The sequence below is a fragment of the Mauremys reevesii genome, linkage group 3 (genome assembly GCF_016161935.1).
Source record: "Mauremys reevesii isolate NIE-2019 linkage group 3, ASM1616193v1, whole genome shotgun sequence".
NCBI lineage: Eukaryota > Metazoa > Chordata > Testudines > Geoemydidae > Mauremys > Mauremys reevesii.
The window spans coordinates 188985861-188999181 of record NC_052625.1 but is presented as its reverse complement, the minus strand read 5'-3'; positions in this window follow the sequence as shown (position 1 = coordinate 188999181).

Sequence of the window (13321 nt, the reverse complement as noted above, 5' to 3'; positions counted from 1 at the left end):
AAATTCTAAAGGAATTTCTATTATGTGACTCTGGAGACTGTAGTGTAGGTAGATATGAGCACTTGGGCTTCAGGCCAAAAACGATGAAGAGATATGCAATGGTATGAGTATTGTCTTTGGCAAGGAAAGTGCTGCTTGCAATATGGCATGTACAAATACTTGCCCCTCCTGACACATATAAGATACAATGGCATTGGGCAGTATTCAGAGTTGAGCAATAAGTTTATTAGTGAATATAGTTTGTCAGCCAGTGAAAGTACAAGATGAAACAATATGATCGGGGTTAAAGTAAGTTAGGCCACTTACCGGTACAGGCCGGGGTGGAGGGCTCTGGCCCCCGGAAGGGGCGGGGGCTCGGGTGGAACGGGCAGGGCTGAGGTTCAGCATCCCCCAACCAGCCCTTTCAGGCCACTTGGCCCGCTCTGCCCAGGGTTCCCGTGTTGATTTAAAGGGCCCGGGGCTCCGTAAGCCACTGCTGCGCAAGCGGCAGCAATGTCCAGAGCCCCGGGCCCTTTTAAATAGCCGGCCCCAGGGCAACTGATCCCTTTGCCTCCCCTGCCCGTCAGAGACTGCGGGGGAGCAGGGGCCAATGGAGCAGGGACATTAAAGCCATCCAGGACCAGGCTACTTGATTTAGGTATCTGGACATGGATTTAGAGTCTAACTTTAGGCACCCAAATTTGAAAATTATTTAATTTTCCTGCAGAAGGTTTGCCTTTGTGTTCCATGATCAGCATGGGGCCCATGATCAGCATTACAGCTAAATTTCATCATTATTATTTTTTTAAAAACCAACCAACCAACCAAACTCTGTCACTTGCTAAGCCCATAAGAAAAGTCACTACAAACCTTCCCCCTATCCCTTTGGCTCTAGAAATTAAGGGCAAGCTTTTGCAAGCCTCACTCACTTGAATAATGGCTTACTCATGGCAGCCATCTTAATGAAGTCAAACTCTGTTGCGCTGGGGGGAGGGAAAATGGGGCCCAGCCAGGGCCACACCTTCCTCCCAGCAACCCCTGGACCCAGAACTGTATGGGGGAAATGCACCTGACTTTGGCCATAAGGCCCCAGGTCTTGTCTCCCTTCTACCCCACCATGTGGACTTAGAAGAAAGCTGCAAAGAGGATCTAGCCAGAGACTCCAGCCAGTAACAGTAAAAGCAGCCAAGCAGAGACCTTTGATCCTTCGGAGAATTTTTTACAGTTTTGACTGGAGTTTCTCTGCCCTCTGCTAATTGGCTGTGTGCATCAACCCTCCCCTTCCTCTTACCCTCTTCTCCCCTTCCTTGTCCCTCTCACCTCTTTTTCCCTTTAGCGGCTCCTCTCCATTCTCTTTACCAGATCCCCTCCTAACTAAACCCAAAAGGAAAATAAAATAAAATAAAATAAAATAAAAACCTTACATGACATTTGCTGCTATCACATTGTTCACTCTGCTGGTGTTATACCCTTTCCCCCAACCAGTGAGTGTCTTGTCTATGTACATTGTAAGATCTTTTGGACAGATCTTTTTGTCTGTATTCGTATAGCACCTAGTACCATGATCCTCGGCTAATGCTCCTAAAAGCTACACTACCATCAGTAATAATTTTCTTCATTGTGTTATTCCCATCAAATGGGGTCCACTCTACAAAGCCTGTCCTTCCAAAGTGCTCTGTGCCAATGCTGAATCCTCTGTCACACTACATGTCAACATGTCTTCCTTTATGACCTACCACCACCACTTCCTGGGTCAGCCTCTCTGTCTTTTTCCTTCAATGTTGATCTGTTGGATTCTCTTACCACACAGTTGCCAGGGCTGCACTTTAAATGACAAAACCGTCTGAACCTTCACTCCCTTTTTTTTGTCCCTGGGATATGGGTGTTACTTTGAGCATGTCTCTAACATACACATTCCTCATGTGGTCTTTCTTGCTTACTCCACTCATCTATCTCAACATTGACATTTCTGTGGAACAGATCATTTGTTCATGTTTCTTCTTTGTTCCCCAACACTCAGTACTACACATTAAAAGTGTCTGGACCACTGTTTTATAGACTTTCTGTTTTAACTTTACTGGTATCTTCCTGTCACACTACACCATTTATCCCTCTTCCTTTAAGCTAGGTATATATTATCCAAGCTCTAATTTCTATTCTCCATTTCCTCAGACTCTGGAACCCAGATACTTAAAACTTTGCATTTTCAGTATTGTGTCCCCATCTAGTTTCAAAGATCATTCTTCAATGGTCACATTAGTGAAATTCCATACCATATATTCGGCTTTTCCTCTGTTTATTTTAAGCCCATGCCTCTCTATCACATCTCTCCACTTATCAAGATCCTCTTCTAGACTATCGTTTTCCTTATTGCATGTAATGATATGGTTAGCAAACAACATTAATCATGGTGCCTCCTTCTGTCTGTTCCTTTTGAGGGTATCCAGGATGAAGAGAAACAGAAACGAGCTCAGTGCTGACCTCTGGTGCACACCCGCCTTTACTGATAGTTTATCTGTTTCACCACTAAATGTCCTGACTGTTGACACGGCACCTACAATAATAATCATAATCATGGTGGTGTACTGAAAGCTGTGTAAAAATTACAAGCTATCACTTTAAACTGTAAGGGGTTTCCTCGTCCTGCTTGCAAGTTAAGGGGCTCTGAAGGAAGTTGTGTGAACAGGGTCCTCAATGGGCAGTCTGTAAGGAGCTAGTTGGGAGTAAAGCAAATTGAGTTTTGCCTTGGGTAGCAGCCTGCTTTGTCTCCCTCTATATTTCATAGTTGTGTGTTAGAGTTCTGTATTCTAAAAAATAACATTGTTACATTGCAAACTTTCAGAAAGAGTATTGTGTGGGGTTTCTAATTCTCTGTGTGTATGCAATGAACAGCAGTAAGTAAGTGCTACTCAAGTTGAGGAAGGCTGGCACAATCAGGTTTGCTTGCCAACAATCATGGGAGACAAGATAATAGACTTTATGGACCAGGGGGGGCAGTTTTGGCATGACAAATTCTATGTGCCTCTAAGGAAAATCTAGTAGAATTGAATTTTGACATTTATATTTTCAAAATTTCAGCTTTCCAAGTTTTTAAATGAATCTTTGATTTTAAGTGTGAATAAAAGGGAGAATGTTTCATACTAAAACTTAGATAAATCCTAAGCAAACAGGTAACTGAAAATTAAATATTCATACAATGACCATACTTTTTGTATTAGTTGTTAGTATCATAACCATTAACAGCCTGGGGATAGAAAGGTATATATCACTTTTATACATTAGCCACCTCTATCTCAGCCCATACAGTTGTGACTAAGTCTAAACAAAATGATTATACTATATATATTAAACAGGAATTATTTAAATATATATCTGATTCCTCACTGGGAACACTGATGCAAGTGGACTAGAAAATTAAGCTTTTTATATTTGCTTCCCAGTGGAAGCTAGGTAAAATAGAATAATAAATTATTGTCAGTTCATTTCAGAACATAAAATTAATCTCAGAAAACAGAAAAGTCATGAACAATATTTCAGCTGTATTTCATGGTTCTCTGGTTATTATCACTTGCTAACATTAAGGTCACAAAAGGAACATTTCTCATTTGTTGCCTAGAGTTTCTGTCACTTTGTGACTATTGTCAAATGTAACCTTTATAAGAACCACAGAGGGGGAAAAAACTATTTTCGAGTGTAGTTTCTTTTGTTGCAATATGTGTAAAAAATTAAAATTAAAAGCCTCAGGCTGTTGAAAATGGAGCAGGTCACAAACTTTGTGTGCGGTCCCTCTTGGGAGGAAAGCATAAGCCAGTGGGCCCTTGCAGCACCTCCTCCAGGAATTCCTATGCATCCTAGAACATAAATTGCTTGAGTGTTCAAAAGCAATCATGTTTCTCAGTGAATATATGATTGGGGGTGGGGGAAGGGAGAAGGAGACAACAAAATAAGGTTAGGAACGTAAAAGAAAGAAAATGTAGAGGACTAAGTGGTTTGGGGGAAGAATTGTGTCCCTCTGTTCCCAGGTGGTAGCCTTTTCAAAAGCGAGTAGCTGTTATCAGGCCAACATCTAGTGTTAAGTGTCCACATCACAAAAACCACTATCACATTTATCACTAATCGGTCTATTTTGGGGGCGCCAACATCTGATTAAGCCTGTAAAAGCTATCCTCTGATCCCTATTGTCCAGAGGATATGAAGAGCCAGAAAAAGGAAACCATTTGCAGTTCACAACAAGTTTTATTGGTCCAATAAACCCCCCAAAGTAACACTACATGTTCTTGAGAACCATCTGTGATGCTGGATGCTTAGGCCAACTCTAGCTTATGTATCAACCGAGAGTCTGTCAGGTTTAATGCTGGTGGAACTTTATTAAAATTAAGTCATTAAAATTGCAGAAAATATGTAGTTTGGACTTTCCTAAATGCTGGTGAACAGATGACAAATATTCATATGCTAATCTCTGTATTTCTCATGTTAAGAGTAATGTCTGTACATATGTTACATAGCTCACAGGGCTTGGACAGATCCCATAACAAGATCCATTAATCATTGCTGAGTTTTGCCCACAGAAACAGCTAGGCTATCTCTATACTACAGCCTAGGTAGGCAGAACTTATGTCACTCGGTGTGAATAAACCATCCCCCTGAGCGACATAAGTTCCGCCAGCATAGCGCTGTGCACATGAGCACTTATGTCAGTGTGAAAGCTTCTTCCGTCGTCATAGAGCGTCTTCACCAGACACGCTGCAGCAGAGCAGCTGCATTGGTACAGCTGCACTGCTGCAGCACTGTACATATAGACATGTGCCGATACCCCTCAGGGGAGATAAAGTGATCAATCGATACCCATTAAGAAGCAACATGTCTAAAGAAAATTCCTGGATTCTCAATACAATAGGTAAAAAGCAGTACATGGACAAGGGGAAAACTCCCACCCACGGATGTATCATACAGGATGACTTGATCAAAGAATTACCTTGAAGTGTTGTTGTAGCCATGTCGGTCCCAGGATATTAGAAAGACAAGGCGGGTGAGGTAATACCTTTTGGTGAAAGAGACAAATTTTCAGGCCACACAGACCCGAGGAAGAGCTCAGAGTAGCTCAAAAACTTGTCTCTTTCACCAACAGAATATAAAAGATATTACCTCACTCACCTGGTCTCTAAAGAATTCTCACAGACTCTTCACCCACCAACCTTTTGCATCTGTGAGCCCTGGAGTATCAACAGTTGCATGGCAGGGTTTTCAGATCAAAGCTGCCTAGTGGAAGAAAACAGGATTTTTAGGATCCAGTGTTTTTTTTTAAAGGCAAGATCAAGGACCCCTAGCTGCCATAAGCCTCAGAAGTTGAACCTATAAGACTGTTACGTTGAACAGAAGTTTTATAAGATAATAACCTAAGTTTATTTCTTTGTCTGTGTCTTCAGTACTCTTATCATTGTGCATATATCTCTTTTGCTTCATTTTCATTTAATTAATAAAGCCTAAATAAGTTTATTACATGATCAGATTGAGCATTACCTTATTGGATAAAGGAGGGTGATCTAAGGAGAAACTGACCTGTGGGGTGTCTGGTCATTTGGAAACAAAGGAACTTGTATTTTCTGTGATATTACAGTGAAAAAGGCTCAGTATCACAGGGGTCTCCTTACTTGGTGTCAAGTGGGGCTGGGGTTTCCAAGAGAACTGTTTAATTTTTTTATTAAAACTGGTAAAAGCATAGGGAGTTAACAGGCAGTGCAGATAGCTGGTGTGTCTAAGGCGTTAGAGTCACAACTGGCACTGGGTTAGCTTCCCTCTTATTGAACAGCCTGCCCTGAAGTGAAACCCATGGACTTGAGATATGAAGGGGAATGACACCATCGACAGACACCATATCTGTTACCTATTTTCATACTCACAGAGCACTCTCATAACAAGAGGCACTAAGACAATGCAGAATGGTGGAGCCATTATGGCTATGTTTACATTACACACCAATGGTGGCAGCATGTAGCTACATGCCACAGTGAAAAGCAGGCTGCATCCACGCTGTGTTGGATAGTTATTTGTGCCAGTCAAAGGCTCTGGCAATGGAGGAGGGAGGGAAGTTGCAGAGAACGGTTTCAACAGCTCCCCTTTCATTGTGGCAAGGAAATGCTTTGGCAGGGGGAGGATGTGGGGAAAGGCTGAGCTTTTCCCAGTTTCCTCCCCCTTGCCAGAGCCTGCCCCATCCCCACCCCACCTTCTGGAGGCTTTCACCATCGCAGAGAAAGGCTCTGGCTGCAGGGAGTTAGTGGGGCCTTTCCCCACTGCCTCCACCTTGCCAGACCCTTTCCCTGCTATCAAATCTTTCACTGTGGCAGGGAAAGCTTCAGCACCCGGGAGGCAGCTGGACACTACAGAGCTAAAGTTGGGAAGGCACTTCTCAGGCAACTAGAGAGCCATGTAGGGTATGTACTTGGGTGTCTTTATGCTAGTTTGCCTAAGCCAGGCCTCATCATCTATTCTGCTATTTATACACATACTGGGGGGGAGGGGTGCTACATGACTATATACTGTGACAAAGCTCCTCCTCTGCCTTGGTGGGTCCTGCACTTATTGGCAGATTTGCTTGCCTCAGAGATTCACAGCAGCCCTCAGTTTGGCCACTTTTGCTAGTGGCTCAAACCTGCCATTCACTCAGCTAACCTCATCACTGGCCAGCATGGGGAAAAGGAAGGAGAACAATCCCTGCAGTCCCTGCTGATCCACCTAGTGGGTTCGGGGACAGGCCAGGGACCTTCCCTTCTGGTGGGACCCACAGTCCAGGTCAAGTCCTTTTATATCCAATAGGGGAGAAGGGGGGGAACCTGGATCCACCCTCTAGTCCAGGTTCCAGCCCAGGGCCCTGTGGATCACAGCTGTCTACAGTGTTTCTTGTAACAGCTGTGTGGCAGATACAACTCCCTAGACTACTCCCCCATGGCCTCCTCCAAACACCGTCTGTATCCTCACCACAGGACTTTCCTCCTCATGCCAACTAGCATTTGTATTCCTCAGTCCTCCAGCAGCACACCCTCTCACTCTCAGCTCCTTCTGCGCCCCTCACTGCCTGAAGTGGGGTCCTTTTTAAACCAGGAGCCCTGATTAACCTGCCTGTCTTAATTGATTCTAGCAGCTTCTTAATTGTCTCCAAGTGCCCTAATTAGCCTGCCTGCCTTAATTGGCTCCAGCATGTTCCTCATTGTTCTGGAACCACCCCTGTTACCTTACCCAGGGAAAAGGGACCTGCTTAATCTGGGGCTAATATTTCTGCCTTCTATCGCTCTCCTGTAGTCCTGCCCCGATACGAAGTGGCGGGACCTCCTGCCACCTTTCGATGGTGAGGCACCCTAGTGGGCCAGTCTATACTCCACCCTGGTCCCGAGGCCTGCCGGGGATATCTGTTGGTGGCTCCTTTATGGGGCTGTGAGCACGGGCATGTATCTGGCGTGGTTTACCCCCATCCTGGACACCTGCCCCTTCTGCGGCGTGAGGGAGACCCTGGCGCACGTTTACCTGGACTGCACCAGGTTGCACCCTCTATTCCGGCTCCTCTTAGACATCCTGTTACATTTTTGGTTGCACCTTTCCCCTCACCTTCTTATTTATGCACTCCCTATCCGTGGCCCCATGAAGTCACGGGACCTCCTAGTCAACCTCCTCTTGGCCCTGGCTAAAATGACCATCTATAAAACCAGGGAGAGGTGGTTGGCCGATGGGGTCTCCTGTGACTGTGGGGCCTATTTCCGATCCTCTGTCCATTCACGCATCTGGGCAGAGTTCCTCTGGGCAGCGTCCACTGGCTCCCTTGTCACCTTTGAGGAGCAGTAGGCGCTGTCCAGGGTTCTCTGCTCTGTGTCCCAGTCAGGTTCCCTTTGTTTGACCCTTTGACCGCATTCCAGTTCCTGTTATTTCATTAGTTGTCCCCTGGAATCATTTGGTTTCCAGCCCAGGCCCAGTGGATCCTCCCCTTAGGCTGGGGGGAGGTCCTTTAGCAGTGGGCGGGCTCCACCCACCCACTTCCTGGATCCCAATAGGATCACTCTCCTGTAGCCATCTGGCCCGACCCTGTCACAATACTCTAAATGCTGCCAAAAAAGCATGTAGTGGAGACACCATGCCTGTGCTATAACTATTCTGGAAAGAAGGAAGACTTCTGTCTCAGGGGGCTTTCAATTCAGCTCCTTTCACAACCATTAGTATATTTTATAAATAAATAAAAATCCTATAGACACTAAACCAAGTTGAGTACCAGCAAATGAGTTATTCATGTTCTGTATATTTTACAAGAAGCAAATAATTCTTTAAATATTAGGGGACCACATTTTAGTTTGTGGTGTTGGAACATCACCAAGAGAATAGGGTTATAAGGAATAGCCAGCATGGGCTTGTCAAGCACAAATCTTGCCAAACCAACCTAATTTCCTTCTTTGACTGGTTACTGGCCTAGTGGATGGCAGGAGTGAGGAGAGGTGAGGAAGAAATGTAGATGTGATATATCTTAATTCTAGCAAGGCTTTTGACACAGTCTCACATGACATTCTCATAAGCAAACTAGAGAAATTTGTTCTAGATGAAATTACTATAAAGTGGGTGCACAACTGCTTCTAAGACCATACTCAAAAAATAGTTATCAATAGGGTTGTTGATTAATCGCAGTTAACACGTGCGATTAACTCAAAAAAATGAATCATGGTTAATTTCCGTTTTAAGTGCACTGTTAGACAACAGAACACTAATTGAAATTTATTAAATATGTTTGGATTTTATTCTACAGGATAGCTCAGTGGTTTGAGCATTGACCTGCTAAACCCAGGGTTGTCAGTTCAATCCTTGAAGGGACTAGTGGGGACTGGTCTTGCTTTGAGCAGGGGGTTAGACTAAATGACCTCCTGAAGTCCCTTCCCACCCTGATATTCTATGATTCTAAGTATATTGATTTCAATTACAACACAGAATACAAAGTGTACAGTACTTACTTTATATTTTTTAATTACAAATATTTTCACTGTAAAATGATAAAAGAAATAGTATTTTTCAATTCACCTCACAAGTACTGTAGTGCAATCTATTGTGAAAGGGCAACTTACATGTGGATTTTTTTGGGTTACATACTGTGATGGGTTACCCCCCTGCTTTGGGGTGCTTTGGGGTGCTACCTGATGTTCTGAGGTACCACTGAGCCTGCCTGTTCCACCAGTCTGGGCTCCCTCACACTGTCCTGCTGAGCCAGGCCCTCAAGCCTCCTCCAGCACACACACAGGTAGGGACGCACCCAGCTGCAGAAATACACAGACACCGAAATCAGCTCTGCATAGGAAGACTCAGCTAGGGAATTGCCCAGCACTCAAATGCACACCTCCTCTGGAGTGTAAACCCAAAATTGTATTGTCTTGCGCTGCACAAAAAACTATTCTGCGTAAGCTCATGAAATTGGTTCCCTCCCTCATGCAAACATGCAAATGAAGCTTAATATACCTAAGAAGCTGGTTACAAGTGGTAATTTCTCACCCTAAATTTTGCTTTAGGGCAGATTGCAAAGGTTCTTGAAGACAAGCTGCTCTTGCTTGCAGCTTAAAACTCTAGGTATTTCGTTCACAGGTCAGACACCTTTTCCAGCCTGGTCTCAGTCTCCCTCCCCCGGTTGTCTTTTCTTAGATGTTTCCAGCAGTCATCCTGAGTGGGGATTCAGTGAAGAATGAACCCAGATTAACTCACTTCCCTGCCTTAAATAGCATTTACATATGGTGGGACTCCTTTGTTTCCCAGCTTGATCCCCACCCCCTATTAGTGGAAAAATACTAGCAGTCCAAGATGGAATCCAGTACCAGGTGACATGATCACATGACCCTGCAGTGTCAAAGCAGCCATGAGTCAAGGTTGTTTGCATCATTCAAGGAAACTTCTCAGAAAGTTAAGAGAGATAAGCATCTTCAAAGTCCTATTGTTCCCCCTAATGGTGCATCCAGGTTGATTGCATTTTGTCTGGTGGGTGCTGCCCAGGTGTAAACAGAGTTGTAATAGGTACATAGACAATATTCCCAACTTCAGATATGAAAATGATATTTTAAATAAATATATGGAGATGTACTTATCTCATAGAGCTGGAAGAGATCTTGAAAGGTCATTGAGTCCAGCCCTGTGCCTTCACTGGCAGGACCAAGTACTGATTTTGCCCCAGATCCCTTAGTGGTCCCCCCTCAAGGGCTGAACTCACAACCCTGGGTTTAGCAGGCCAATACTCAAACCACTGAGCTATTGCTCCCCCCAAAATGCAGTAGAGTTCTCTTGATGTACAAGTATGAATAATTAGACTCAGAATATCAGGGACCTCAGGAGGTCATCTAGTCCACCCCCTGCTCAAAGCAGGACCAATCCCCAAACAGATTTTTGCCCCAGATCCCTAAATGTTCCCCTCAAGAATTGAACTCATGACACTTGGTTTAGCAGGCCAATAGTCAAACCACTGAGCTATCCCCCCTCCCCCATTTAATATACACAAATAGGATAATGCATACAAATAGGATAATCATAGCCAGTATATCATAACGCTTCCAATGATACCTCACATGATCCATCTTGCATAAAACATTTCATCTCTATGAATAATATGGAGTGTAGCATCACACACACCTGCAATCAAAAACAAAACAATGTAAATCTTTGGAGCCTACAAGTCCACTCAGTTCTATTTCTTGTTCAGCTAATCACTTGGAGATACAAGTTTGTTTACAGTTGCAGGAGATAATGCTGTCCACTTCTTGTTTACAATGACACCTAAAAGTGAGAACTGGCATTTGCATGGCACTGTTGTAGCCGGCGTTGCAAGATATTTACCTGCCAGATGAGCTAAAGATTCATATGCCCCTTCATGCTTCAACCACCATTCCAGAGGACTCCATCCACACTGATGGTGGGTTCTGTTCAATAATGATCCAAAGTAGTGCAGACTGACACATGTTGATTTTCATCATCTGAGTCAGATGCCACCAGCAGAAGGTTGATTTTGTTTTTTGATGATTCAGGTTCTGTAGTTTCTGCATCAGAGTGTTGGTCTTTTAAGACTTCTGAAAGCATTCTCCACACCTCGTCCCTCTAAGATTTTGGAAGAGTCTTCAGATTCTTAAAGCATGGGTCAAGTGCTATATATATCTTTAGAAATCTGACATTGGTACCATGTTTGATATTTTGTCAAATCTGCAGTGACAGTGTTACTAAAATGAACATCATGTGCTGGGTCATCATCTGAGACTGCTATAACATGAAATATATGGCAGAATGCAGGTAAAACAGCAGGAGACATACAGTTCTCCCCCAAGGAGTTCAGTCACAAATTTAATTAACACTTTTTTTTAAACGAGTGTCATCAGCATGGAAGCATGTCCTCTGCAATGATGGCCAAAGCATGAAGGGGCATATATTAAACTTTCATATCTGGCACGTAAATACCTTGCAATGTTGGCTACAAAAGTGCCAGGCAGATGCCTGTTCTTACTTTTAGGTGACACTGTAAACAAGAAGTGGGCAGCATTATCTCCTGCAAATGTAAACACACTTGTTTCTCTGAGCGAATGGCTGAACAAGAAATAGCACTGAATGGACTTGTAGGCTCCAAAGTTTTACATGGTTATATTTTTGAATGCAGTTATTTTTTGTACATAATTCTACATTTGTAAGTTGCATTTTTATGGTAAAGTGTTTGCACTACATTACTTGTATTAGGTGAATTAAAAATACTATTTATTTTGTTTTTTACAGTGCATACATTTATAAACAAAAATATAAAGTGAGCACTGTACACTTGACATTCTGTGTTTTAATTGAAGTCAAAATATTTGAAAATGTAGAAAACACAATTTATTTAAATATTTTATTAACAGGTCAATTAATCGTGATTATTTTAATTGCACGATTAATCACACAATTATTTTTTTAATCATTTGACAGCCTTAGTTATCAATGGTTCACTGTCACACTGACAAGTCATATCTAGCGGGGTCCCGCAGGGGTCAATCCTGGGTCCAGCACTAGTCAATATTTTCATTAGTGGCTTGGATAAGGGAGTGAATAGTATGCTTATAAAATTTGTAGATGATACCAAACTGGGAAGCATTGTAAGCACTTTGGGGCACAGGATTATAATTAAAAAACAACCTGGATGAATTAGAGAAGTGGTCTGAAATCAACAAGATGAAATTCAAGAACAACAAGTACTACATTCAGGAAGGAAAAAAAAATGCACCACTACAAAATGGGGAATAACCGGCTAGGTGGTAGTACTGCTGAAAAGGATTTGAAGGTAACTGTGGATCACAAATTGAATGAGTCAGCAGTGTTACAGAGTTGCAAAAAAGGTTAATATTCTGAGGTGTGTTAACAGAAATCTCAGATGTAAGAAACAAGAGCTAACTGTCCCACTCTGCTCGGCCCTGGCGAGGCCTCAGATGGGGTACTGGTGTGGTGTCCAATTCTGGACACCACACTTTAAGAAAGATATGGGTTAATTGGAGAGTATCCAGAGGGCAGCAACAAAAGTCATAAAGATTTTGAAACCTGACCTATTAGAAAGTTAAAAACCTGGTCATGTTTAGTGTTGAGAAAAGACAACTGAGGGAGGGACCTGATAATTGTCCTCAAATATGTTAAGGGCTGTTATAAAGAGGACAATGATCAATTGTTCTTGCCCTACCTTCAATGGACATGAAGAAGTAATGGGCTTAATCTGCAGCAACAGAGATTTCAGTTAACCATTAGGGAGAAAATTACCATTCTAATTAGGAAGTTAAGCTTTGGAATTGGCTTCCAAGGGAGGTTGTGGAATCCCCATTCTAGGAGGTATTAAGAACAGGTTGGACAAACCTGTCAGGGATGGTGTAGGTTTACTTGGTCTACCTTGGCACAGGGGGATGGATTTGATGACCTCTTGAGATCCCATCCAGCCCGACATTTCTATGATTCTATAATACTTTGGACTACAAAATTAATTAAATATCTAGTCCCACACTGATGTGAGGGTGAATTATGCACATGGGCAATTTCTATTAACATTAATGGAAACGGCCCAAGTCAATCCCCAATGTATCACAGAACAGACTCCTCCACCTTCTGATCTCATTAATTAAAACAGCACATAACTTATACTACAACCTACAATTTTTACTAGCGATTTAAGAGCTTGATGAGTCAGGGGAAGGGCAATTCCTACTATAAGCAAACAACTCATTTTGAACCCCTTTTAAAAATAATTCTCCAAGCTGATAAGCCTAGGAAGATGTCAAAAGAGTAAACATAGAAATTGCCCTGTATAGAAGGAGGGGGGAACACCACAATTAGGCATTCC